This window comes from Bombus affinis, chromosome 9, assembly GCF_024516045.1.
Source record: "Bombus affinis isolate iyBomAffi1 chromosome 9, iyBomAffi1.2, whole genome shotgun sequence".
Lineage (NCBI taxonomy): Eukaryota > Metazoa > Arthropoda > Insecta > Hymenoptera > Apidae > Bombus > Bombus affinis.
Window position 1 is genome coordinate 5,305,127 of NC_066352.1, and position 27,679 is coordinate 5,332,805.

At 37.3% G+C, this 27,679-nt stretch overlaps 2 protein-coding genes across 4 annotated transcripts in view; one reads left to right on the forward strand and one right to left on the reverse strand.

Annotated features, from left to right (window-relative positions):
* The window catches only part of LOC126920757 (autophagy-related protein 16-1), a 607,999-nt gene that overhangs the window by 76,207 nt on the left and 504,113 nt on the right, over positions 1-27,679 (reverse strand). The gene's annotated exons all lie outside the window — the stretch shown is intronic.
* Positions 5,769-27,679, forward strand: part of LOC126920756 (uncharacterized) — a 253,230-nt gene continuing 231,319 nt past the window's right edge. Inside the window, exon 1 of the mRNA XM_050731506.1 lies at positions 5,769-5,979. The gene's annotated coding sequence lies outside the window, so the exon portion shown is untranslated. The remainder of the gene's footprint in view (positions 5,980-27,679) is intronic.

Consider the following 27,679-nt stretch of genomic DNA (forward strand, 5'->3'; position numbering starts at 1 on the left):
ATTATTTTGTTTTCTGAACACTCATTTCTTCACTAGTACAAGTAAAGGATGTTTAAAATTCCAACATTGATTTTCCAATTTGTCTCATAAAAATTGAAAGTAACAATGATTACTGGATATTGTTCAGAAATTTGGCAATATCTCAAATGCCGTTATGACAATTAACAGTAAAATGCAGAACTCTTGAATCGGAAAAGAAAACGTTACGATTGACTAGTTTAACATGTCTCGAGCAAAAATAATAAAACAAAATATCAACACCCGTAATAGACTGCTTAACCACATTTCTGGTATCCTTAAAATAGTGTGTGAATATTCTAATATAATATACCGTAACATTTCTAAGCGAAACGTGCAGCCATTACTCTTGAACGTGGGTGCAAGAAAAGTTGGTGCAATAAGGAAATATCCAATAACGCCAACCCACACGTTCCACTAAGATTTTGTAACAGCAAATTCTGAATTTTTCTATGCTTACCAATAAATACTATACAAGGCAACCATGATTCGTTAAAAATTGGACTTTATGCAATAATCAATAAAGTAAAATGTTAAATCCATGCGTATTATAAAAAGCAATGATCGATGCTTAAAAGTTAGATTTTATGAGATAAACGACAAAATAGAATTTTAACTGCATGCAATAATTATTCGAAAGATTCGTACTCGTTATATCTGATGAAGATGAAAGCGATCTTTCATGTAGTTGTATAGGATGTATTTAATTCTACTAGAAACTATCTCGTATCGTATCTTCCATCTTTTTAGCGTCTCTGATTACGTGATCTTCTGATGAAGGATATAACTAAATCAATCTTAGATAATTGCATTGCGTAAGAATTGTTTACTCCCTTTAAATTAGTAGACAAAGCTGAACCTACAGTTATCTAAGTGTCATCTCCAGAAATAAGAACAAAATTGGAGTAGAAGTATCAGTATTTTTCATCAGACATACTTTCCATTAATTTCTCTATATACATATAATATAATAAATATCAATTCTATCCTGGATGAAAGTAGCATATTATCTATCATATTGGCATATTAAACATCGTCTTAATTTATCAACGTTTAAATATATTTTGATTTAGCTCATAATTTCCTCCTAATGTAAGTATCAATAAGCTGAGTGTTCGTGTTATTGATTTTTCTTAACCAATAACATTGTATTTTAAAGAGAGTATAATTCTCATTTTATTTCCAATCATTCACAGCAATATTAAACCAATAATCATAATTATAGTTCATTATTATAATTATAATTACAGTAATGAAGGATTCAGCTATAGCGTCATCGGTGTAAAATTAAAGAATCATATTGGTTAATGATTATATCCAACATATTTTTTCACGTTTCCATAGACAATACACGCAACTAATAACCCGTAATCCTACGTAAATTTCCATAAACTCATTTTACCCTCAAAGCATTCAAATTGCATTGCTTCTTCCAATATCTTATCCCAAAGGAATATCTACAAACAACGCACTCTCCTGGTAGCCCACCATGCGACATAAATTTTAATAAACCTATCAGCTAACTTCATTCGCCTCACACTGAAAGGATTCGAATCGTATTACTTGTCTTAAGCTCTGCGAAATTAATCGTAGTCCCTAAGAAGCGACTGGCTGCTAATAGAAATGCCCGTTAGAATGTTGGCTACGACGTGAAGCGTAACCAGTTCGAAACGCCGGAACGGAATCAAACGAACGCGCTGGCTACAAGTCCGAACTATTACGCTGTTCGCTTATATCTTGATAGCCTCTGTTACTTAACACATGGTTGTATCTTTAAAACGATGACGCGAATCTCATTGCTCCACATGTTCTCTGTGTGCTTGTTCCTCGATGACAGTTCCCAGGACTATTAAGTCGCTTGAACCTTCAAGGGGGGAAGGGATAATATCCAGCAGCCAAGAACAGCACGATTTGCAAACGGTCAAGAGATCCATGACAATTCCTTGACGAGTGTGAGTCAAGTTCGTGGTAGCCAAGATTCAACGCGCATGAAAAGCTTCCGAACAGGTTGCTCGGACAAGATCCACTTGACGTTTTCCTGAACGTTTAACGTTAGCGCGATGTGTGCGCAGCCGCGAAGTAGCTCGAAGATTTATGGCATCCGTTTTACTACATTTTAATGCGGTATATACGCCGGGCTTAAAGAACGGGATCACGTTCGCCGGCAATCATTTGCGATATTATTTTACCCGATGATAATATCGGGACGCGCGGCGAATACGAGTATGGCAATTCATTCGACGTATTCTGCGTGTTACGCCATCTACGACCCATCCAGATCGCATCGAAACGTAATTATAGAATAGGAATGAGAAAGGATAAGACGTTCGTCAGCGTGTTTATGGTCAGAAGGCTCTCTCTCCCTCTCTCTCTCTTTCTCTTCCTTCCTTTGAGTGAGATACTTTGATATGATAAAGTACTATCGTGCGTTTTGGAAATTAACCTGCGAAGATTACGGAGAACAATTATATATTATAGACAATGTTGCGAACACGGAGGATATAATTGCCATGAGTTCTTTGACAGTTGATTGTTTCGTTACTTGTGAAAAGAATTTTTCAATTTAAATCTTGTGCTGATGGTATCTGTTCTTAATCTTAATAGCTCGTGTAATTTCTCTGTCTTCGTCGGATACGTATATTAATACCGGAGAGAGAATATAATTAGAAGATACCTTGCAGAACTTGTACAATAAATAGGAGAATCAATTATTACTATCACGCAAGGAGTTTAAGGAAAGTAGTACAACTACAACTTTTTTTCAAAGACAAGGTAATTCCAGGCGACGATATGTGATATAAGGTATTTACGATATCTACAAGATTTCATGAATTTACATGCTATTAAGACAACGTGTCTTGATATTTCGAAGCATACTATTAAAATTTACCATTACCATAGTTTTCTAAGATTAAATATTTTATCCTACTACTTTTCTACTAAAATCCTCATTTGAGAACTGCATACGAAAATTATATCAACTTCTTCTACTTCGAAAGTTGTCGACCGGGAAGTAATGCAAATACGTAGTTCGGCAAACGAAGTCGATGCTCAAGTCGTAAGCTTGTTAGGATCAACTTCCACGCGTTTAACTGGACAGAGAAAACTGGAATGATTATGGAAGATAAAGCAGTATTACATTGTAATAAATCAATCACGAGAAAACGTTCGTAATGCAGCCTATAGAAGTTCTATAATACACCCTGCGAGAGAACGATAAACCGGTGCGTATCGATTAAACTTTAGTGCAACTAATTGTAAATAATTGAACTATTAAGTTGAGTTATAAATAACTTCCACTGTGACTAAAGGAAATTTGTATTCTTGGAGAAACTTATGTGGCACATTGCAGGTAATATTTTTTCTATTTCTGTAATAAATACATGCTCGCAATTTTCTGGTCACTGATCTGAAGCTAATCAGCGTGTTTCAAGTGTGATTTCGAATTAAAAATAGTGGAAAACTTGAAAGTGAACACGTTCGTATGAGTCTCGGGGTATTCAAACAAGAGATTAACGACGACTGAAAAAGACATTTTAACGTGTATGATTACGTGACGACATAATAACATGGGACAATGCGTAAATGATTTTTAAAGTTTCATTCAAGAGATTTCAAAGATAAACTGGAGTAAGATCATTTACTAGACACAACTGTAATTGCCAGTATAATAAAATGATAACGAATTCCAAATGAACGACAGAAAATAAATAAGACTCTAAATAACTGGTATCAAATACAACAAATAAATTTTTTCTATTGTTTATAAAATACAAATAGGTATTGATAATTGCATTAGTTATGATAACACTTACGATGTGGAATTTATACAAAAAGAATTAAGCTAAATCATTATTTAACCAAAACTTTCAATGACATGAAATTAAACGTTAAAAGAACATTATAATTAATGCAAAGTTTTAATACAACGTCATAAATGATACAATATAGAAGCTGTATATCCAATGAATGAATGCACATTCTTTGTCTAAGCGTCACTGTTTTCATCTTTTTAAAATGGGAAATTGCAATGGCTACCAGGGAGATACTAATACAGATACTAATGGAAGAGATGTATCCTTGTAATTTGTAAAATTGAACGAAAATAAACCTGAAATCGTAACACGTACCTACATCCAGAAATTGGAATGAGTGCAGCAAAAACTTGAGGAAAGACGTTGTGCGCATATCAATTGCAAGGATGTGGTTCCATTGCATGATAATGCGCGACCGCATGTAGCAAAACTCACACGGCAATTGAATGGTCAGTTTTATCACATTCACCATATCCGCTGAACATCGTCTCTATAGATTACGATCTTCGTGTAAGGTTAAAAAATGCGTTAAATGGGAAAAAATTATAAAACATGAGAAAACATGGTATAGCAAGTTCTTTATAATTGCACAGAATGCATACAATGTGCAAGAATATATAAGATAATCAAAGTAGAGTACTCGTTTGAATATTTAATAGGTAAAACAAATTCCTACTTAAATTTTGTTTCTTTAATTGTGCCAATAAATATCCACAATTAAATTATAACAAATTAGTAAGAAGAAGAATAAAAATGAAAGTTATTTATGGTTCAAAAATTTGAAATTATTAATAGTGCTCGAAAGGACGTAGAAATTAAAAATTGACACTGTGTGTCATAAGTATGTTATGTTAACTGTAATTAAAGAAATAGTGAACCGTACATCATAATCTTCGAGTACCGTATTATCGCACTATTACATATTCCGACGTCTACGAACCATTTACCCAAAGTGCACGAGAAACTAACGGCAACGAAAACGGGTTGAAAGTAAATTTTAATTTCAAGTGCAATATTAAAGCAAGAAACGTGAAACGTTGTTTAGCTACAGCAAAAAAGAAAGGAAACCTCCTATTGGATATCCTCTTTAAGGATCTCTCTTATTTAGTCATTTTGCTATCTATGAAAATAACGACGACCATCAAACACCATTAAACAACAGGAAACAAAAACCAAATAACACAATAAAATTATAATTCCTATTCTTTTAAAGCACGTTATTTTCGTCAAGTGTTCCGGAAGCTCGAATTAAAAAGCGAAAAAAGCTTAATTTTCATTACATCAGATGTTTATACTAACTAACTATGTAATTGGCAATTATACGAGGTAAATTGAATCCGATAGAACGATCTTCAATGCTAAAAAATAGACGAGCTGCAAATGACTTTTATTGTTTCGCACGCGAATATGGCTACAAAAGGAATTTCAGCTGCTGATGAGGAAAATAATTGAAAAAATAATTAGTATCCGCTGACATGAGGAAGCGAGACGACGGGGATGATAAGTTGAGCGAGGCGTGTGAGGAACCAGCAATATTTAGCGTCCAAAGACCTTAAAAGCGAAGGCGGGCAAGGCCAGGAACCCAAAAGGCTCATTCCGCGAAACCGCGGAAGCGCAGTGCCGGTGAACGTACTTGAAATCACACGTTGAGTTGCCCGAATCGCGGGGGCCTTCCTCCCTTTAGTATCCCCTCCAGAGTATCGTTTCTTCTCCCCCCTCTACCTATCCAGGCAAACACACCACTATCTCCTCTTCTCCTTCTCCCTTTCCAGGACGTCCCGTCGCACTAATAATTCGTGAGTACGTTGCGGTGATGTTGAGCATTCCACCTGCCAACAGCAACCGGGCACATCCCCCCACCTGGTGGTACCGGCAGGAAAAGTGGCCGCACGCCTTGCAATCCCAGCATTTCTGTGTTGGTTGTGGCCGTGAACGGGGCTCAAGTCCAAGGGCACGCGAGGGAAAGAGCGAGAAAGCGAGAGAAAGAAGGAGAGAGAGCAAAAGAGACAAATGAAGAAAGAGTAAAAGAGAGAAAGCAATTCGAGTGCTACGACAGTCTATCTCGCGTACAAGATCCACCACGTCTTGTCGTCGATCTACCCTGGTTCCATCAGCCAACCGTCCCAGTCAACGACACTCGACCAAGGTACGTAATTTCTCACGAATGACAGTTCCCTTGCCGTTTAGATCCTACCGCTCTAATTTATCGCTGTACTTCACGCGCGTTCGTTATTTTATTGTCACCGTCAAGTAGAGTCACGACAGAGTCAATCGCCCGCGACAGACACCCAGAGTTCAGTAGGTAGAGAAGATGAACAAGTGATTCTTTTAATTTCGTTCGATCGGGAGATTCGGTCTAGGGAATCGAATCTACCCTCTCCTTGGATGTAGCGCGAATGAAAAAAGCTGGTGATTTATCTCGCAGTCGACGTTCAAAGAAGCGTGGATTGAAAATTCCCATGAGAGAAGTGACGGTTTGTCGCGCGTTGAGGACCTCCTCATAGATCGTCGCGTCGCAAAACGTCGCCCCAGCGATGCTAGGGAAGTGCCTGTACCGAATGAAAACGATTCGAGGCTGTTGGGAGGTATCGAGCACCGGCAGAAATTCTAAATCGGATCCTTTCGAGAGGTTTGGACCCCGCTGGTCCTCTTTTTTTCAATTAAACGCGAAAACTCTACTACTACCACCACTATCACCAGCCTGATCGGGCCAACCTGGCCTCAAATTTTTCCATTTCGCGTTTTCACGTCTCGCCGATTGCTGGACGAGGCATCTATCCCTCCATCCCAATCGTTCGGATCGTATTCCGACGAACCGCGCTGTATTCTCAATAAAATCGATAAGTCCAATCCGCGACGGTTATACCTATCCACTCTACGTATTGCGAATGGCGGCAAAACAATTTTCCACCTGGATGATTTCGCCCACTCGGAGGGAATTTTCGGTTCTTCCCTTGGTGCGCCTGCACACGCCGGATTTGGAATAATTGATCGCTGCGAGGAACGGAAGTGCGTACACACACGTACGACGTGTAAGACATTATCCTCATACTGGCGCGGACAGCTCTGTTCTCTTGTGCTTTCAATCAAAAAGCGTATTACCTTGTTACGACATCGTGGTGTAAATGAAAGGACTGCCGTTGACTAGATGTCGGTTGATTTCTACGATTGCCACGGTATACCACTCGAAAGGCAAGCAAAAAGGAAGCTCTTCGCAGCAGTTTGCTAGAAGGTGCTGGTGATTCGTTTCGAACCGTAAAAGGGTGGCCGCTCGATTGTTTTTGTGCTACACCTAGAGACGTAATTCGCTTCTATCTTTTTGACGGATGATCTCCCTCATTGTATTCTTATTTATGTTGAGATATAAATAAAATAATTTTCAAATAACAACACCGAAATCAGTATGTGCAATATATAAATAGAATTGTTGATAGGACATTAGGAAACAGGAATACCTAAGTGTTTCAAGGAGCGCGCGTTCGGTGTTCGGTATTCAGTAGCCGCGATCTTCCACACACTGATATTCAATTCCTGGTTGCGCGGTGGTATTTACGAGAAAATCGGTTCCTGTAATTACCCTAATGAATGGCAACAAAGGCAAGATCCTTATACCAAGCGATATTATGTTCTCTCTTGCATAGTCGGTCTTTCTTCTTCTTGTTCCTTTTTGGTCTAGCTGCAAACCTCGCGGCACTAAGACCGTTTCCTTCGCCATTACATTGTGGCGAACTGTTCGACTAACTTTGAAATAATTAGTCCGGATAATGAAGTTCAGCTGCACAATGGCCTTAGCTGCAGAGGGTAATGAGATTCACCCGCCGTCCCCCTGCTCGCAACTCCTCCGTTTTCGTGCGATATTGATTACTTAAAGCCCTTCAATGGTTTTACAAGAAGCTTAAGGGATAGGCGAATCAATCTTATCATCCTTGAGTGGAAACTACATCATTTCGCACCTCTCTCTGTACGTGACATGCCAGCGGTAATTCAGTCGTTAATTAAATACGAAGAAAGAAGCCAAGTCGCGTTGAGTGGCTCCGGCCGCGTCTTCATCAACAAAGTCACCTTTTAAGACTGACTAGCATAATTACTTCGCTCTTAGATTTATCATCGCTATCAATATTTCTTCGCGATTACACATCATGTGAAACTAAATCTTTGGACAGCTTCCAGTAACTGTCTCTTCGTGTCAGTTTGCATCATAATATAGCGTTTTCATTCGGAGAAATGAACTCGCAATCTTTTAAACAGTGTATAATGTATATATCGTTTTATAACACAGGAATAGTGTATCTGAGTAATCGTACGAAATTCAGTGAAACAGGTTGTGAAACAGACCGTGAAACGTGTTAAACAAAGCGAACGTTATATGTATGTCGCGATCATATTTCCCGTCTCTCTTTCTTTCTTTCTCTCTCTTTTCTCTCTCTCACACACACACTGTTCTAGTCGAAAGGAAATAGACGCTTAATGAATGAGAACATTTAATTTGCGAAAAGAGAGTAAACAAGTGTGGCGCATTTAAACTGGTCGTTCTGTACGAATTGTGTAGCTAATTGAGCGAGGGCGGAAGCAAACGTTGTTCGTACACTGTTCCAGAGATAACTGTTATCGATAACGTTCATCGCAGTGCTTAGGAGGATGATACTCCTCGCCGGTGGCGAGCGATTCTTGCGATTCGATATAAGGAAGACATTTTTTTCTTCTAACTTGAAGAACGATTTGCTCTCATTAAAATACGACGGAGTTGGAATTACACGTTCTCTTTTTTTTCAATAGAAGTGTCTTAATTTCAAATAGCAATAACTACTTTGAAGTAGTCATAATGAGCATTTTATCCCTTTGCTTTGTTTAATTGTTCAATGAACTTTCTTGAAAGTAGAAAAAAAATAAAAATGCAACAATCTCATCAGTAGCATTATTAAAGTTATTGCTTTGATGCGCCGTGTTAAATAATAAAATAGTCTTATCGTTATTTATAAGAAAAATCTTTATCTGTGACGCGATACTCACGCTCTGATTCCATCGCTCATCGAAGAAAAATACAAGAAAGTGCCTTTCATTTATCTTTTAAGATAAAATATTTATAGACTTATTAGAAATCCTTTTTACTTTCATATTTTCAGCCTTATAGACAGTCGACGTTAAAAAAAGGCCCATTTTTATCAATTTGGCGTACGAGAAATATTCTATGATATGTAGTATTAATAGCTTTGCTCCACTTGCCTGTTCAATCGAATGCGAATAAAAAAAGTCAATCGACGCGATATGTTACGACTAGACTCGCAGTAACCGGAAAACATAATATTATTGTCGATAAACTTTTTATCAAATGAGTCAATGATGATTTTCTTCTGCTAGCAGTTACTTAAAAATACAAGGTACTAAAAGGATCTTGAGCGTAGGAAAATTTAATGAAATTTAACTTAACGAAGGGAAAAATCGTTCTAGTCCGGGAACATTCCAATTCGTTGGCTAATCGAGCAAAAGGGAAGAATTCAACTCAACGAATACTTGCGGTCCATTGTTTCAAGGTACTATGGCTATCGACAAAATTTGTTATTACAATAGAAATTTACTGAAATGATTAACGATTTATATAACTTCATAATTTTTAATTATAGTCGTGTATTTTATAATCACAATCTTCAATCACGATCGTATAATTTTCAATCACAATCGTTCATATTCACAGTCTTCTTGTAGTTCAAAGTAGTCCTCGAATAGAGTATGAAATCCAGGTATAATTATTACATAATAATTATTTTTAATATTTCTAATATTCATATGATTTGAAATCCTACAACTTGATCGGTTCTACGATGATAATTTTAGCAAGACATAAGGCAGACTTCCATAAGCACCAATCATTCAGAATCATTTATGAGTCGTAACAGTTTATTTGAAACAATCTTCTGCTATTTCTATTTCTTGAAACTTCTAAACTCTAGTCTATGATAAATCTGTAACTAAGCAGATAGTAAGCTACGCGAACTATAAATATTGTAGCTAAATCTTCAACGTGACAATTCAGAATGATGCACTGGCCGATTTGAGAGTGCATCAATAAAATATTAACGAGTACTGCGATATTACTTCCTCGCGAAAAAACATGCATCTAGCAGAAGGGTCGAACGTCACGTAATATTAACGCTGTGGCTAACAAGCCGTATAAATTGCGAACAAGACTAGTTTCCTTCGATGGCTTCGTAGAGTTCGTAAAGACCAGTGAAATCAATCTTATCGCCCTTGACCGGATGCAAACCCGCTGGTGACCTTAGAAACAGCGTAAGCTCCTAACAAGAGTGACATGATTGAAAATGATACAACAGGTTTCCTCCATTAATTTATTTGAAACTTGGTTTGATACGATAGAGTCTTGAAATAACGTTGCAGTATTGAAATGCTGCCATGCGTAATAGCAGTAATGGCTAATATTAAGTGGATATTAAATTTTTTAATTTCAATAGAATTTCTTATGATCATAGTAGAAAATGAAATAGATAAAATTGCGGTGGCTCTATATTTTCAAATCGTTCGAAGTATTAGTAGCATTTATAGATAGAAACCTGAAATTAAATTTAATTCTTCGAGGCAGATTTCCCTTTTAACAACGATATCAATAATGTAATAATATGGACTGCAGATTTACTGAAAGTTGAAAAAGTAGGTTAAGCATAATTTTCAGGATAGAATACCTATGTAATTTTATTCATCAAATTCAGGTACCAGCGATGTCAGAAAAATTATAATGATTTAGTAACTTTTTTAAAAGTTACTTTAGGACACGTTGTCCCATTAGTCTCCAAAGAGTTAAATTCACCTAGACATCCTTTTAGTATTATTTCTGAAATATTTCATTTTCACATATCGAGCACTAACATTGTAACCATTAATAAATTTCCTTAAAATAAATTTTATATAAAAATAAGAGACGATACAAATCAATGATAAATAAATTTTATCATAGATAACAAACGATGCTTTTAATTTTCGAATTGGAAGTTTTACTTTACACATTACGACAAACATCTAACGAGAATACACACTGCTCTATGAGCATAGTTCATCAGTGTAAAATTACTTTTGCGTACACAGTAATTGACTTTCCAAATATCGCAACGAATGTATACGGAATTATAGTAATCCTTGTTTCGCATGGTAAATTACAGTTGCTTTGAAATTAAATGTGATTGCATACGGATCGAACACGCGCAGCTAGGTGTTACTGAAGCGTAAAATGAAACATCCCTTGATGGCGAGGAACGAAACCATAGATACTTCTGGTTTGGCCGTCCTTGAGCTAGTAATCCGTCAGTGAAGTTTTGCTGGCAGGGGAACATCGAGAAACTTAGCAGTGACATAATCTGCAATCTGCAATGTTGCAGATATTCTCTTTCGGCACTGTTGAGTAATTGAACTAGTTTCCGGAGATAAGGCATTTGCCTGCGAGCTAGACGAGTTACTGGCTAGGATAATGAAACACTAAAGATATTTTTAAAGAAAGTTAGGGGCGTTTAGTATCTAGAGGCTAACGCACAGGATGCTCTCTTGGCGGATTTCAAGACACAAATCATTCTCTAACTATAATGAAAGATAGCATGTGAATATAGAGAGTTTATGTTGCTGGTTCGACTTCTTGCTTAGTATTTATTCAGAGAAGAAGGTACATTTTATGATGTATGGTTGATTAAAGATAGATATGTTCGAAAAATATAAATGAATAAATAAGTTCCTGTTATATCAAAATGATAATTAATCCTCTATATGCGTGATACAATAATCGATTTTAATAATGAAAATTAATCTTTATTCCAATTATAAATCTGATGTAGAGCCACGCTATACTGAATCACAGCATCAATTTCATGATTGAAATTTCTACGGTGAAATTATTATTACATAAGTATAACTGTATATTGCCAATTGTAAAAACGCTTTGCTTCAGTTGAACGTCAAAAAGCATTTGCTAAATAGACCTTGAACTAAGAACATAAATCTTCATATCATAAAATATTTTTCTCGTTTCTCGACTTTAAAACCGTTCTTAAAGTGCATGCATTTGAGAAAACATATCATATATTAATATTGACCCCTGGTTTATGTCAGTGGAAGTAATTAAGTGACTTTTATAATGTGTCGTAATTAGGGTTAGGATCTACAAGTAGGAATTGAACGTGTCAATTAAAGCTAGAACGATATATGCTTGTCAACTTGTGCACGATGCTGTGACTTTCATGAGATATACGATGCAGTAAATTAAATACTTGGTTGTGCGTAACCGAAGACATGCAATCACTTCGACTCGTTTTCGCGTTCGATCGATGAAAATTTATTGGTTAATTAGATGTACGGTACTGAAAGAACTATTTTCCTCGCTCAATCGGCGAATAGTGTTGGCTTTTAGTTCAATATTTATTACTCTTTAATGGATTTTATAGTTAGCTGTTAACGTCCGTTGAATTTGAATTAGCATCGAATTAATAACCAGCGTAACCTGCAACTGTGCGCTTAGAATGTTAATTCTCCGAGCCTATAAAATTGAGAAAAAAGATTTTAATCTAGATAATCTGAATAGAAATATATATCTATTTTATGAAATATTTAACGCGTTCGATCAAATATGTCCATAAAATACATAAAATATTTCGCTCAATCAAACAGAGAGACTCTGTTGAATTAAATAATAATACACAATCTTCCAAACGTTCTAGATCTTATTCTATTTTCCATTGGATTATTTCGCTGAAACTCGAACCACGTGTTGAATGTTCCAAGGGAAGGGACGTGGAATAGTCGGAAAAGGAGATGCTAAAAAGAATTTTTTGTTTTTTCATAAAGCTCTGTGTAGAACATCGGTGGTCTTGCACAAATTTACACACAAAGGAACGCGTTTGTATTCGATAGAAGGCATTAGCGTGCGGGAACGCGTGCGCGTGAATGCGTGCATTTGATTCCACGAATCCCAACGTACGATTAAGGCACCGTATCTTTTAAGTATTCGTTCTTAATGAGGTAACGAATGCTGCCAATTAATCGTTTTAACGCTGTAAGTCTACTACTGATATGCTCGCATTCCTGTGAACCAGAGATTGTTGATATAACAGAATGTAAGATAGTATATGTACAGTGTATACACGATAATTTCCCTGGGAACTAATACTGGATATCTTACGTTTTAGAATCAAAAAGAGAAACAAGTGTTTAACGAACATTAAGCCGATGTACTCTATAATTCCTTTTGTATTGTCTCGTTGTAATTGAGTCATTTTTTTTAATAGGTTAATATAACAAAGCGTATACGAGGAATTCTATACAGTTGGAATAAATTGTAGCTTTAGAATAGTTAGAAACGAAAGAAAGTACGTTAAATGTCGTAGAATAAATATATTCTATAATTAATTTTTACGCGTTAGTGCATGATTTACATCTTCTTCTGCAATTTCTGCTCGTGTGTTTCGTATATATTAATAATAGGATGGAACATTTTTGTTTTTTAACATTTTTAAATCAACGCTATGTTTTATTAATAAATAATCGTAGAAAAAGCTTAAGTTACGTATTGAGTAATATGAAGGAAAGAATGGACAACTTCTGTATCGCTTAAACAAGAGGAGAAAGTTTACGTGGACACTGAAATAAGAGCTAATAAACATTTAGATCGACTATCGAGCACAATGCTCTGAAATTACACTGAAAGAATGAGTCAAAAAGAAATCTGATGAACGCATTGTTTGTTTCTGAAACTCGATCTTCCGCAAACACAGCTTCCAAGGAAAGATGTCCAATAAAATGTAAAGATACTTCTGTACCCTTGGAATCGAGCGTCACCAGCCAGCTGAGAGGATTATAACCGCCTCGCTGTTATAACGGTACAACCATATGCGTACATATATACCTACTACAAGGATTCAGCTCCGAGCGAAATCGGAATAATATTCTTGGAACTCCTAGCAAATTTTCGCGCCACCTCGAACTCGTTTCTACGGAAGGAAGTGACCGTGTTCATTCGGTTACGAACTGCTAAGAAGCCGTAAAACTTCTTGGCTAAGAAACTTCTCATTAAGACGCGGAGAAGTAAAGAATTAACTCGATTACGATTGGTCACTCGAGTCGTTTTTCTCGAGTAGTCGAGAACGACGAGCCAAGAGAATTATATTTATCTGACTTGTTATGATTTCTATCAAGACATGTGCGATAATTTTAATTATTTTACTGTTGTTTAAAAATTCAATAAAGATATATATTAATACTTATAACATTTTTATGCACAAATTATTTTGCCACAAACTTGATCAGATTTTATTCGTCATAAGATTCTAACTAGTTGAATATCGTTATCTTACAAACAACTTAGTTCAACGAGATCAAACGAATTATTTTGAAATGATATTTCTTTCTTAGATAACATCTTCCAATAAGATAACGTTCAAGCTTGTTCTGCGAACTGTAGTACTGTCGAGTAAAGTGTGATTCTCCATAAAAAAAAAGAAAAAGAAATGTAAAGAATAAATGTTTCTAATGAGACTTCGTGTTTCAGAGAATCAATTTTGAAAACAACAGGTATAACTATGTATTTAACTCTGATATGAACATGCTGATACATATTTTTACATCGATAAAAATCCAGTAAGGTGATACATAATAAATTACAACGTCAACCATGCGTATAAAGGTAACCAAGAATTCCAAGGCCAATTCACTACCTGTTAGAAGTGAAGTGCGTTGTACAAGATACGTTTTCGAAATCGATCTTCTGGAAGACGAAGACTTGTTTAAAAAATCTTATTCTTCACTTTCGACTTAATATCTTATAGGGCGTTACACCTATGTGTTTAATATGTTCATTATGGACTTTTTCGATCTCAACTAGCATGTACTTCAACGATATATACGATAATGGCGATCTGAATGTAAAAGCCAGATTAAAAGTCATAAAATTTAGAAGGGAACTTTAAAACGATTCAAGCTTTTAGTACTAAAAATTATTTATGGTAGCATATAGTGCGTATAAAGTGTAATGTTAATTATTTGTACGTAAATTAGATCAATTTTTAAGACACCACAACGCTAGATCTACTATACTTAAATATAAACGACGTTACATTTCGACCTAAAGTCGTTCAAAGTGAACTGGAATAATCTAAAATGTACTTCTTCCTTCCCAATTACCGATAATGACATTATCTCAAAAATTTGTAATTATTCATCTTTCGTGCCCTCTTCAATCAAATTATATCCTTCGACATTTCTGCATGGTTTATTGCGAGTCACGGTTACAACGATTCAATTAAACGTGACCGTAATTGGATTAAACACATGGAACGGCGCCGTACGTCTCTCGTATCATTTTTACACAATCCGAGCTATATTTTTAGTTCGATATCTGCCCGATCTAATTAAGTCTCTGTTAAAATGAAATGCACGAAGATTGTCGATGGCTCCTTATGCGCGAACGATTTCATACTCTCTCGTTCTCTCTCTCTCTCTCTCTTTCTCGTTGCTTAGTGCTCTCGTTGATGGCTCAAACAGGTACTTCTCCATACCTTCTGACATCCGAGACAGATGATGGGAACGCGTTTGAACACGACCTTGCGGCAAGGAGAAGCCAACGATCCCGCAAACAGGCACTGGCTGTCGCTTCAATTTTCACGGAGTTTCGCGACTCCGCTAAAGCTGCTTTTTACCGCAGCGGTTTCTCATCAACTGCATTCTTTGATGCAACATCATTAAACTTCGTAATTTCGCTTCTCCATATCACCACAAATAATTGTTTTCCACCGGCTTCGCGCGGTTATTCTCTAACAATTAAGGTTACCGCTCGTGTAAAATTTCATTTAAATGCTTGTAACGCCAGAACACTATAATTGTATAAATAGAACGCCAGCTCAGACATCTTTGTGTAAGGCTTAAGTACATGGACATTGTTTTCATAGTTGATTGAAGGAAGCACGTTTCTCACTTTTACTTAGAAGAGTTGATCTAAGCTAGTTTGTAGCAATTAGTTCGTCACTTAGTTTCAACGCCCTACGATGAAGTGCTAGCATATTTGATCGTAGATTAAATTGCATAAAATAAATTCGAAAATGAACTTGCACTACACACTCAAATTTCTGTCCCATGCTCCGCATGAATATATATAAACGTGTATAGTCAAGCCGCATTATAGAAATGCAATTTTATTTCTATCTATTGTAGCCGCGATTTTAGTAAATAGAAAATACAAATCAAGTGGTGAATTCATAGATAAAATGATTTTCGAAAGAAAATAATTCGAACAACTTTGATGCGAAACATTAATTAAAACCATTTCCATGCTGACAAGCATAAAAGACAAGATTTTTCACGCACGTATTTCTTAAATAAAAGTATTCTTTACTGTCTTACTCTATTAACTACACGAATTGTGCAGTATTGGACAAGAATAGCGTTATCGAAGTACAACAACATCATCAAAACATCAAATATTTAAATTAATAATATAGGAACACTTTTAAACAAATAACTATATTAAGAATTATTAGATCGCAACTCGTCGATGAGTATCACGATTGCCGAGCGGTATAATGGATCGCTTCGAATATCGATTACCATATCGATGAGCCAATGAGTTCTCTTGTATTACAAGATAATCACGGCACTGGCGTCATTCAGTTGAGAATTGTGGCATCGCGAAGCGCGGATGCGGCAACTCGTCGTACAAGTCGCTCAATTAGAAGACCACACGAAAGAGAACACACTCCCCCTTGGTTACCCTTATCTCTTAGTTGGAACTCTCTCCTCGTGCTTCTTCGGTTGTCTGTCTCCTTCTCCTACCCAGACTGAAATTCTGATAAGGATAGCGGCGGCCGGGGATGGAGAACGCAGCCACTTCCGCTTTTAGATCATTGTTTGCGAACGGTTAATAGCCCCCTGGGTACTCCTACCCGACCACCAGAAGTCTGGTCGCTCTCATGAAAGCGCAAATCATCTTCCATCTCTATTCTTCGACGCTGTTCTCTTCTATCTCTGTCTAGATACGCCAGTTTCCCTTCTTTTCACCTCTCTTGGTGTCTCTAGCTGTCTTTTTCCTTTATTCCTCCTCTTTCTTTGCCCTCCCCCCCCCCAATGTTTCCAGTGATCGTCTCCTTTCTTTTTCTTTCTGCCTCTTCCTTACACGGTCTTCCTTCTCTCAATTTCCTTTCTTGCTTCCTTCTTAGTGTTCTCCGTTTCGGTTCCCTCGAAAAATTATGCGCTCTGGGAGGTGAACATCCGTTTTACATGAGACCAACAACGTACACGATGCGTGTTTCGCCCCTCTCCGCGTGTGATTGTGCGCGTGGACCTCGTGCGTGTACCACCACTGTTTTCCCTTCGAAAACGTATTGCTCACGCGCCGACACCACCGTTCACAGCGAGAACGTAATTGAAGACTTCGGGCTAGAATGGGAGTGCCACGTGGACGAGCGAAATTAATTGCCGTTGGCACCGTTACACCTATAGATCGTAGATGGCTCACCGTGAACCATGTGTATCGGCACGCTTCTCGGAAACAGAATAAAGGATTCCTTCGTGGTTCGTTGGATTCGCCAGATTCGCTGTGTTTTCATTTGTATCGATCGATATCTTGCATCAGATTTAGGGGTCGTGGAACGCCTCGATGGTTTTATTGTATATAAACCATTGAATTCATGACTTTTTCGAATGGTATAAAACACTTAAAAATTGGTGATTTATATGTCACGAAGGTATAGAAGGTTAATTTTGATAAAAAAAACTTTTTTCAATTGTTACAAATCTTCAACTAGTGAAAAAAGTTTATTGCCAGATAATTTGAATAATTCGAAAGAGTGCTGAATATCGAGTAAAATGTCGAATATAAATGAAGTATATTTGTGAAAATATATGGATTTAAAACTCTATGGAATTAAATGGCTCTTCTGTACAATGTTCGTAGAAACTCCATTCGACGGTTGTTTTAATTTTCTTCGTACTTTCGATTCCTTTCAGCAAGTTTTCCAAATTTCCTCCCTTTTTTACATACTTAGTGTAGAATACCTTGCGAAAAGTTTCAAGAAAATTGATCAAAAGTAATTTTCATTGCATTTGTCAGCACTGGCGCGAATACATTTCCAAGAGAAAAGCATACCGGTAGTTTGCAAGTTTAAAGCGAAAAATTTGCATTCAACGGGTCACCACTAGTTTCGCAAGGTCATACGGTACTAACCTGATCGAGTCGAGAAATTAATGTCAACCACTTTTGAACGACGTCCTGACTGGTTTGGGACAAGTAACTACGTGATCTCCGGAAGAATTAAAATTCAGTATATAATTGCAGTGGAATGGGGTAAAAAGATGTATTCGATAGTTCATAAATAATTCAGCAAAGGTACGTGTATTTTATCAAGTTCACGATTAAAGTTAATTCCATGTCGAGAAATTCGATATAACGATACTATTTAGGGATAGCGATAAAAACTATAATTTTAGATATTTTTCTTTCAACATAACAAGATCTCACGAGGTTCTCCAATTAATTACATACGAAATTTAGTTTAGCTTAAGAATGCATTCTATATATACATATATACATATTTATGAAAGTATGATCCCTATGAGAAAAATCATCATTAAATGTAGAGCAAATACTAAAACAGGCGAAAAGATCGTTCTGATAAATTACTACATTTATTGTTTTGCATAAATCTACATGAATTCAATTTGACTGTGAAACGCTCGTGCATAGATCATCAAATATAATATGAAACATTACAAACTTCACTTTTAAATTTTACCATATACAATGCAATTATTATCATTTATTTTCTATGAAATTTCACATTATCTGTATTTGCGACCAGTAATGCAAGAAATCTGAACGATACAGAAATATTTCTTTTTTCTTTTTAAAATTTTAAACATCATCAAATAATATTGCAAATTAACTAAACTATCAGTTTTTCTGTCAATGTTAATAGAAACAAGGAATTGAAACATACAATAAATCTATTACTTGAACTGCAAGTTACGCCTACATATAATAGCACTATCTACAAGTGATAAAAATTAATAACACGGAATGTCTCGAGAAACGGTCTATCGATCTCTTTGCATAAATTAAAAAAACGCAAATACGTGCACGTATTCTCGTTCAATATACTTCTCGACTTGGTTAACGGTGCAAATGACTAACACCCAGCGTCGGATTAGTTAATTCCATCATCTACGTGCGTGGGACTCGGTGCTTGTCTTCGAAAGGATTAACGGTTACGCGTCTTGATCGAGAAAAAAAAAAAGAAGAAAAAAGGCGGATTGAACGAGGAAATGATATTCGTTTCGATGTTCGATCGAAGGAGCACGCATTCACTCAGCGAAACGTTAAATGAACGGCACACGTCCGTTTAAAAATAATTGGCCAACCCTGGAGGCGTTCTACGACGATCACTGATACATGTATCATGGCCAGGAAGTAGTAACAGCCCCCGAAGCAGCGTTTGAACCGGCTGGACTTCCCCGAAATCGGCGATCGACCAGAGTACAGGGTGTTCCTGTTCAACCTTGCTGAACGATTATCTCCGATACCGTTGATTGTTCAAGGAACTGCCTCGGATCGTTTCCACGAGGAGGCATCGCATCGTCGCGATAACGCGACTTTGTTCTTGAATGATGAGACTTCTGGGATCCTAAACTTGTCCCCTTTGTTCCGATGAAGCTTTATCTGACCGCGTTCGAGCGAACTTCCTCCGTAACATGCAAAGTGTTTTCCAAGTTGTTTAAAGTGGAATTCCGAAAACGTGCTCGAACCACTTTTGTTTCCACGCTGATAGCTCGCAAGTGGTTCTTCGCATTTCTATTTCGAGCCACTGGTGATTCCATGAATCGTTTATCATTGTGAATTTAAGTAAACTAAAGGGACTTATGGTTTTATTAAGAGTTATACGTCATTATTTCTTTTCTGTTGAGAAATTTTATTCCGCAAGTTCCATTGCGAAGGAAATGATAATGGCGACGAATAACTTTAACAGAATAGTCAACGGGTTTCAAAACTATACGATCTTTGAAATAATACACTCTGCATACTTTTATACGATGAATCTGGCTTTCACGATGGTTTTGAGAAAATTGTATACGACGATTGCTATATCTAAAAAAAGATTGTTGGGACTACGGAGACGCGAGGTTAATTGGAACAACTTAACGAAGAATGAATTTGTGGGAAATAAACGAAATTGCCGAAAAAACGGCCGTTTGATACAAGAGATAACAGACGTATAAAACAAGGTATCTGATGCTGGTATACGATCGAATTAATTAAGTAATTACACGGCTTGAAATACATGTTCTCGACTTCCTGTATAACCGAAATGCTGATCTCCAGCTGTTTTACGTGGATTGCGACATCTTCGATCGCGATAATTGGGAGAACAATGTCCGGAAGCGCGCTTAATCAGAATCAAAAGTAGCTGGTACGTATTACTGGATAACGGTAGACATTAATTTGAAAGTCTGACTCGAACCGGAATGATCCGCGTATACGAAAGCAGGCAGGAAGCAAAGATGTAGATAAAGAGAATCAAAGCCACGAGATAACTGACGATCATGCTACATTTGGCTATACAACTACCCTAATTAGGTTTTATTCTCTTTGCTTCTGATGTTTCAAATGTTATTACTGTTAGTGATGCTTGAAAATCATTTTATAATATAGAATTGCAGGCAAAGTTTAAGAATAAAAAAATTATTGAATTACTTATATGATAATATCAATCGATATAAAATATTTTACAATGTATTGATATCTTCTCGTGAGTTTAATTCAATGTACAGAAATAGAAGACAAATTAAAAATTAGATTAAATTCAGAAAAGAAAGAGAAGAACAGAAAAGAAAGAAGATGCATATACGACAATTAATTAATATTTCTTTGTTCGACTTTATATCTCGGCGTTGTGTTACTTATAATTAGATACTGTTGTACTGCTAATATTTTTAACAATATACGTATAGATAACACGTGTCATTATACAGAATCTACCAACAAATTTTATAAAATAATTTATTGTCAACCTTATTTATAGTTATCGCTATCACATTTAATATGTGTTAATATTATAACATTAGTACTAACGAAGTTAGTTACTGGCAATTAATTTACTCTTAACCTTCAAAGATCAAAAAATAAGCTTGAAGCTAAAAAATTCTATATTTACTTTGGTTCAACTTTTAAGTTGAACTAATCGTTTGTAGTGTATCATAGTGGAAAATTTTTTTTTCTACCATAAAAAACCGTGTGACGAGACAAATTCAACCATGTGTGATAACATGGCGTTAAAAAAGCCAACAAAAATAACCTTCTATTATTGCAAAACTTCTATCTCTAGTTTCTGTATGGCGAAAACTAGAATCAATATTTTCTCCAAACATTTCGATTTTTATAGTTACAATGTACATTTTCGTTATTGACCAATCCACTTAACCTTCTCTATAGGTTATTTTCTTACATTTCACATGCCCAAACTAAGCCCATTTGTGTCCAAATCTAACTTTTTCGCTATCTTACGTTCTCAAAAACACTAAAAAATATTGTGTGATATTTATCAACATTTTTCCCACGTTGTATAATCCTTCATTAAGTCGAATGTTTGAAACTTTTTCCAATAGGAATACGGATTCGGAGGGAAAGAATTCAAGTATGAAATTTCTCTTAGGCCGTAAACAACCCAGTTTACCCATGGAGGATTAATTTTAATAAAAATGTACTGTTAGCTTTTACGATTATGACTCGTACGATCAAAGCACTATTCATTTCCTTCGTCTTCTCTTTTCCTCTTCGCTTCAGTTATAAATATAAGATAGTCTTGCAGATGTATAACGTAACAAATGCAACACAATGTAATTACAAAACAATGGCACGCTTTGGGTGGTACACTAGGCTTACTAATCTTTCCGGTAATGCGAGCAGAAAGAATGGAATCGACGTTTCTTATGGAATTCCCTTGAGGGTTCGACGATGTGGACGATGCAAGGCGTCGTACAACCACATGTACTTACGCGATCTACCGCTAACGAGCATGTAATATTTACATCAGCTGCAATAAACGAAGGTTGTTCACATCTCCTTCGCGTAATCGAGAGGCGAGAGTCCCGTAACAAGGTGCCGGACTTTGCTCATGCTTCTCAGCTATGGAAACGTATGTGCACGTTGTTTTTTCTTCTTCGCCTCTCCGATACCATCGTATTACCATTATTAACGCTATGCTACGTCGAACAATAAATTTCGTAAGGAAATATTTGTATCTGTGATGAATAACGAAGGAACATTCATCATTTTGAAAAATTATTATTTTCATCTTCTGTATTTTATGGTATCATAAGATTTGGAAGATAGATATAATACATATAATAGATAAATTTGTTCGTTTTCCGGTGTTATGATTATTTCAATATTTGGAACACTTTAGCAAGCAGAATCAAAAAATACACGTATTAGAATTTTCTGATAAAAGGTAAAATGTAACGATAGTTCTTTTAAGAAACAAATGTGAATAAATCTATAGATACTTGTAGATACTTTATATTTCTTAATAGATTCGTTGTTATAAAAAAATGCTTACTTCTTCTTACTATATCCTTTTTGATCAAAGATATCTCTAGTTTCAATAGTACTATTTGCTTTGAAATAGCAATATCATTTCAGAGAAATGTCTTTTTATTTGCTCCATAGACGAGGAATCAAACGTAAGTCGAAAAGGTTGAAGATAAGAATTTCTCAAATAGCGAAACAATTTCGTAGGATTTCATACCTACGACTACCAATTTTGTTGTAGTATATTATCTTATAGAAATCAATTTTATCTTATCAACATATTTCATGATACATCAATGTAGCAATAATAAGATTAAAAATCATAGTATATCCTTTAAACCGTAATTTTGTAATCTTTAACCTTGAACTTTGAACAAGCTCGTGTACACATGTTATAATATAAATTTTCATGTAATTTTATAATTTTCCTGGAAAATTCACAGGAAGGCAGTAGGAGTTTTTCTTGCGGTCAGGACCCGGGTTTGATGAGAAGTAACTGTTAATTTGAACCTTTTTAATTTTTATATCTCGGGGATCTCCGACATTTCCAAAGAACGTAGACACGTATCTAATAATCTACAACGCAGTTGTTTCGCTACGTCTGGAACATGGATTACGCATTAGAAATCCTTAGTAGAATATGCGGTTTTATTCCAGGGAGTGTAGTGGAAATCTGTTCGTCTTGACCTTTATCGTAGAATGAACATCTCTCCGGTATTTTATCATGATTATATGCCTGAAGGGTGTGGGAATTTAGAGATTTATAAATTACGGGAATTCGTTACAAAAGCTGATAATATTGACGGTGGGTGGATAGCGAATCTGTTTCTTGTAAAAATGGTTAACATTCCGAATCAAAATCTGCGATCCTTATTTATCTTTACATTTGCGTGTTATACAATTTTTAGAATAAATACGATATAATAAAAGTAAAGCAAAATATAATAAAAGAAAAAGAGTATAAAAATATTAAGAATTAATTATAAAAGTAAATGTCCAACTGTTTTGTTTAAAATATCGCTTTCAACAAATTTGGAGCATTTCACATCTCCTCTTTATATAGTTCATTTGGTTAATTTAAATTTATATTCAACAACAGCTAAGTTAAGCTTAAATAACGATTTTTATATTGGTGCATCTATATACTTTTAATGAGTTTCATAAAAAACGCTATTAATTCAATACACATTTTTAAAACAAGTAATCAAGAATGACTATAATTCCGATCTGACAGTTCGTTCTCAATACACATTTGACTAACGTGCGTGTATTATAATGCGGCGATGTGATGTGGCTTTCAATTTGTTTAATGGAAGGATAAAACTGCTCGATGGACGTCAAATTGGATTTTATAAGAGATGGGAGGAGCGATATTTATTTTCACGCCTCCTGGTATTTGCTTCATTTCTCGCGCTTCAGGAGAATGTATAAAAGTGGCTAACGCAATGAATTTCGACTTGAATATTCGTTCTAACGAGAAGTGAAATATTAATTAATATCATAAAATTGATTTCTCATACCAGCGATGAAGCAAAGACATTTGTGTGGACTTTCCTTAAAAAGCGTTAATGTATAATAAACAAATATCGAACGATAACGTGAGGTACCGTAGCTCGCAAAAATATTTACATGTTTATAGAGACTTTTCATCAATATATCATGTGTATATAAAGCACTTTGAAATTTTATTTTCACTGTAACGAGACAGAATTATCATAATTATATTGATGACGTTTGAAACGAATCCGGAAATGTGCATATACAAAAGCTTCTAGATCTTTGTTGTAAACATACAATTTGTAGAAATCGTGAAATAGTGAATTATTCACTCGTATTAAGAATCTACGATATTTCGTAAGACCACTCTGAGCATTAATTATATATATATGTCGGAGATGGAGAGACACCGGAGCCTTCCGTCGAAAACCGGGGAAAAATCCCTAATATTGTACTTTGGACTCCGCCATAGCCGTAGCTAAACAATCACCGCCCTTCAGCCCAATTGTAATTGCCTGCAATCTATGAGAATGAGTTTGGGTTCGAGGTGACAACCAGTCACCGAACGTAGCCGCGGTCAAGGGACGAACATTTTCTAACAAGGTCATGGAAAAGTCTATAGCCCTCCATAAAAAGAAATAGTTGTAACGGCACTCGACAGTAAGCACACTAATGGTTTCTGTCTCATGGCTCGCCATAAGCAGACCCTATTTTATGGGTAGGTCAATTGCCGGTTGTCGAGACATATTCGCAAAACATCTGCAGCCAGCCTAGTGACCCGTCATAAACTCTAAACCTTGATTAACGAAAATAGGCAAACAGTCTTTTCCGTGAAGGACACTTCCAAAGACTGATCAATTAACAACAACGGCAATTTCCCTCACTCTCCGAACGACGACTTGTCTCCACGAATATAAAAGACCTGGTGCCGCTAGAGATGCTCAGTTTTTTCTAAACCGCGTCACCGAGAGAGCTTTGAGTACGATTTCATCATTTTCGACAGAGTGCTTACTTCGCGTGCTAGCTGAGATTACCACATAGGCGTTGCCGACGAGTTAAGAATAAAAGAGTCCCGTTGACCGCGTATTCGTTCTCGGACCTCAGACTATTGTCATTCGCATCGCGAGTACCTAACCGCCGCGGTTTATTTGTCAAGTCTCACATCTTCATTCCTGTGTTAATAAACTCTGGATCACACCTTGACAATGGCTACTACTGGTGAAGATTCGTTGCCTGCCCACACCTCCAATCCTACTGACTCCCCGATATCAGAAGTGGGATCCAAGGACTTGTTGGCATCGATGAAACAGCAAATGGACTTCATGCGTGACGTATTTCACACGCTAACAAAGAAAAAGAGTGTAGAACTTGACAAATTTTCGCTACCGTTTTTTAACCCTGAACTGGCGGGCGCTGACCCAGTGAGGTGGTGCGAAACAGTCAGTAGGCTTATGGGCGACGAGCCCCCACAAGACCGTGAGTTATATTTCGTCCTAAATCGTGCGCTGGGGGGTACTGCATCACAGTGGCTTACGCAAGTCCCGGTTTGCGGCCTTACTTGGGAACGATTCAAGGAGTATTTCCTTTCGCACTATGACGGCAAGGAGACGGCAACCTCAGCGCTGATAAGGATTTTCGAGGAACCACCAGAGGAGAACGAACCCACGGTAACTTTCGGCAATCGACTCCGCTCTCTCCTGGCTGCGAGATGGAGTGGTCTATCCAACGCCGAATTAATCAACGCTGTCGTCCTTCTTCGATTGACTTCATATGATCGGCGTGTCGAACGGATAGCCCTCACGCAAGACGTCCGGACACAGGACCAATTTCTTCGGGAACTGAGAGCTCTCCCTCATCCGACGAAGAGGCCGTTACCCTTGGCAGATGACCCGCCGACAGAACCTGAAGCTAAACGGAGCAGGACATCAAACTCCCGGACAAAGTGTTATTACTGTGGAATCATCGGCCATAAGGCGACGGAGTGCCGCAAGAAGATGCGGACCGAAAAGCAGAAGGAGACAAGGCGCCGGGAAGGGAGCCGACCAGCCACATCGTCCAAGGTGTCTTGCTTCAGGTGCCGTGCGGAAGGTCATATCGCACCTGATTGTCCGTTGCGGGAGGATAAGAAAAACGGTCACAACAAGGAACGGCGAGTCGACTCCTGCGTGGTGGAGGCTCCAACCGGTAAATTAAGTCACCAGGGTGAGTCGTTCCCATTTTGCTTCGATTCTGGAGCCGAATGCTCGTTAATTAAGGAATCCGCTGCCTCGAAATTTTCTGGCAAAAGAACCACCGATGTAGTAGTAATGCGAGGGATAGGAAATACGTGTGTTAAGAGTACGTCTCAGATTTTGTCCACTGTGTGTATCAACGGTTTTACGTTGGAGATAACTTTTCACGTTCTCCCTGATAAATACTTGAAATACGATATCATGATCGGTCGCGAAATTTTAAGTCAGGGCTTCGACGTGTATATCACGCGCACTAGTCTCGATATTTGCAGAACGAAGGTAGTCAATGTCTGTGATAGGACCGTCGAAAAAGAGATCGATCTCAATGGAATAGACACGGAGGTAATTGGTAGTGATAAAGGCCGATTGATCTCTATTCTAGAAAAGTTTAAAAACTCATTCATTACGGGTTTTCCGCGTACACGCGTAAACACAGGCCAGCTAGAAATAAGGCTAATCGACCCCAACGTCACTGTCCAAAGAAGCCCTTACAGACTTAGCGATGAAGAGCGTAGGACGGTACGAGAAAAAATCGGTGAACTGATTAAAGCTAACATCATAAGACCCAGTAATTCGCCATTTGCGAGCCCGATGTTGCTCGTGAAGAAAAAAAGACGGCTCAGATAGACTGTGCGTGGACTTCCGAGCGCTAAATAAGAATACGGTCGCGGATCGGTATCCTCTACCCCTTATCGCAGATCAAATCGCGAGATTACAGAACGCGAAATACTTCATTAGCCTGGACATGGCCAGTGGGTTTCATCAGATTCCTATACACCCCAATTCGGCGGAATACACGGCGTTCGTTACACCCGACGGGCAGTACGAGTACGTAACGATGCCGTTCGGATTGAAAAATGCACCGTCCGTTTTTCAGAGGGCCATTTTCAATGCCCTGGGCGACCTTGCGTATTCCTACGTCGTTGTCTATTTGGATGACGTCCTAATTATCGCCGACTCAATAGATCAAGCCTTAGAGAGGTTGGACATCGTGTTAAGTACCCTTGTAAACGCCGGGTTTTCGTTTAACTTTTCTAAGTGCTCTTTCCTGAAAACGTCGATACTTTTTTTGGGGTACGTGATCCATAACGGGGAAGTTCGTCCCAACCCGGGTAAAATACACGCCTTGAGTTCCTTACCTGCGCCAACGACGGTCACTCAGCTCAGACAGTTTATTGGATTAGCCTCCTACTTCCGTAAGTTCGTCCCCAAGTTCTCACAGACGATGAAACCCTTGTACGCGCTCACCTCAGGTAACAAAAACATAACGTGGTCAGATAGGCACGAGAAAATCAGGCAACAGATAGTTTCCGCCCTGACAGACGCGCCGGTACTGATGATATTCGACCCCAATTACCCCATTGAGCTACATACTGACGCTAGTTCGGAGGGTTACGGGGCGATCTTGATGCATAAAGTCGAAGGTAAGAATAGAGTGATCGAGTACTATAGTAAAAGAACTACCCCTACGGAATCTAGATATCATTCCTACGAGCTAGAGACGCTGGCAGTCGTCAACGCCGTCAAGCATTTCCGACACTATCTACATGGACGGG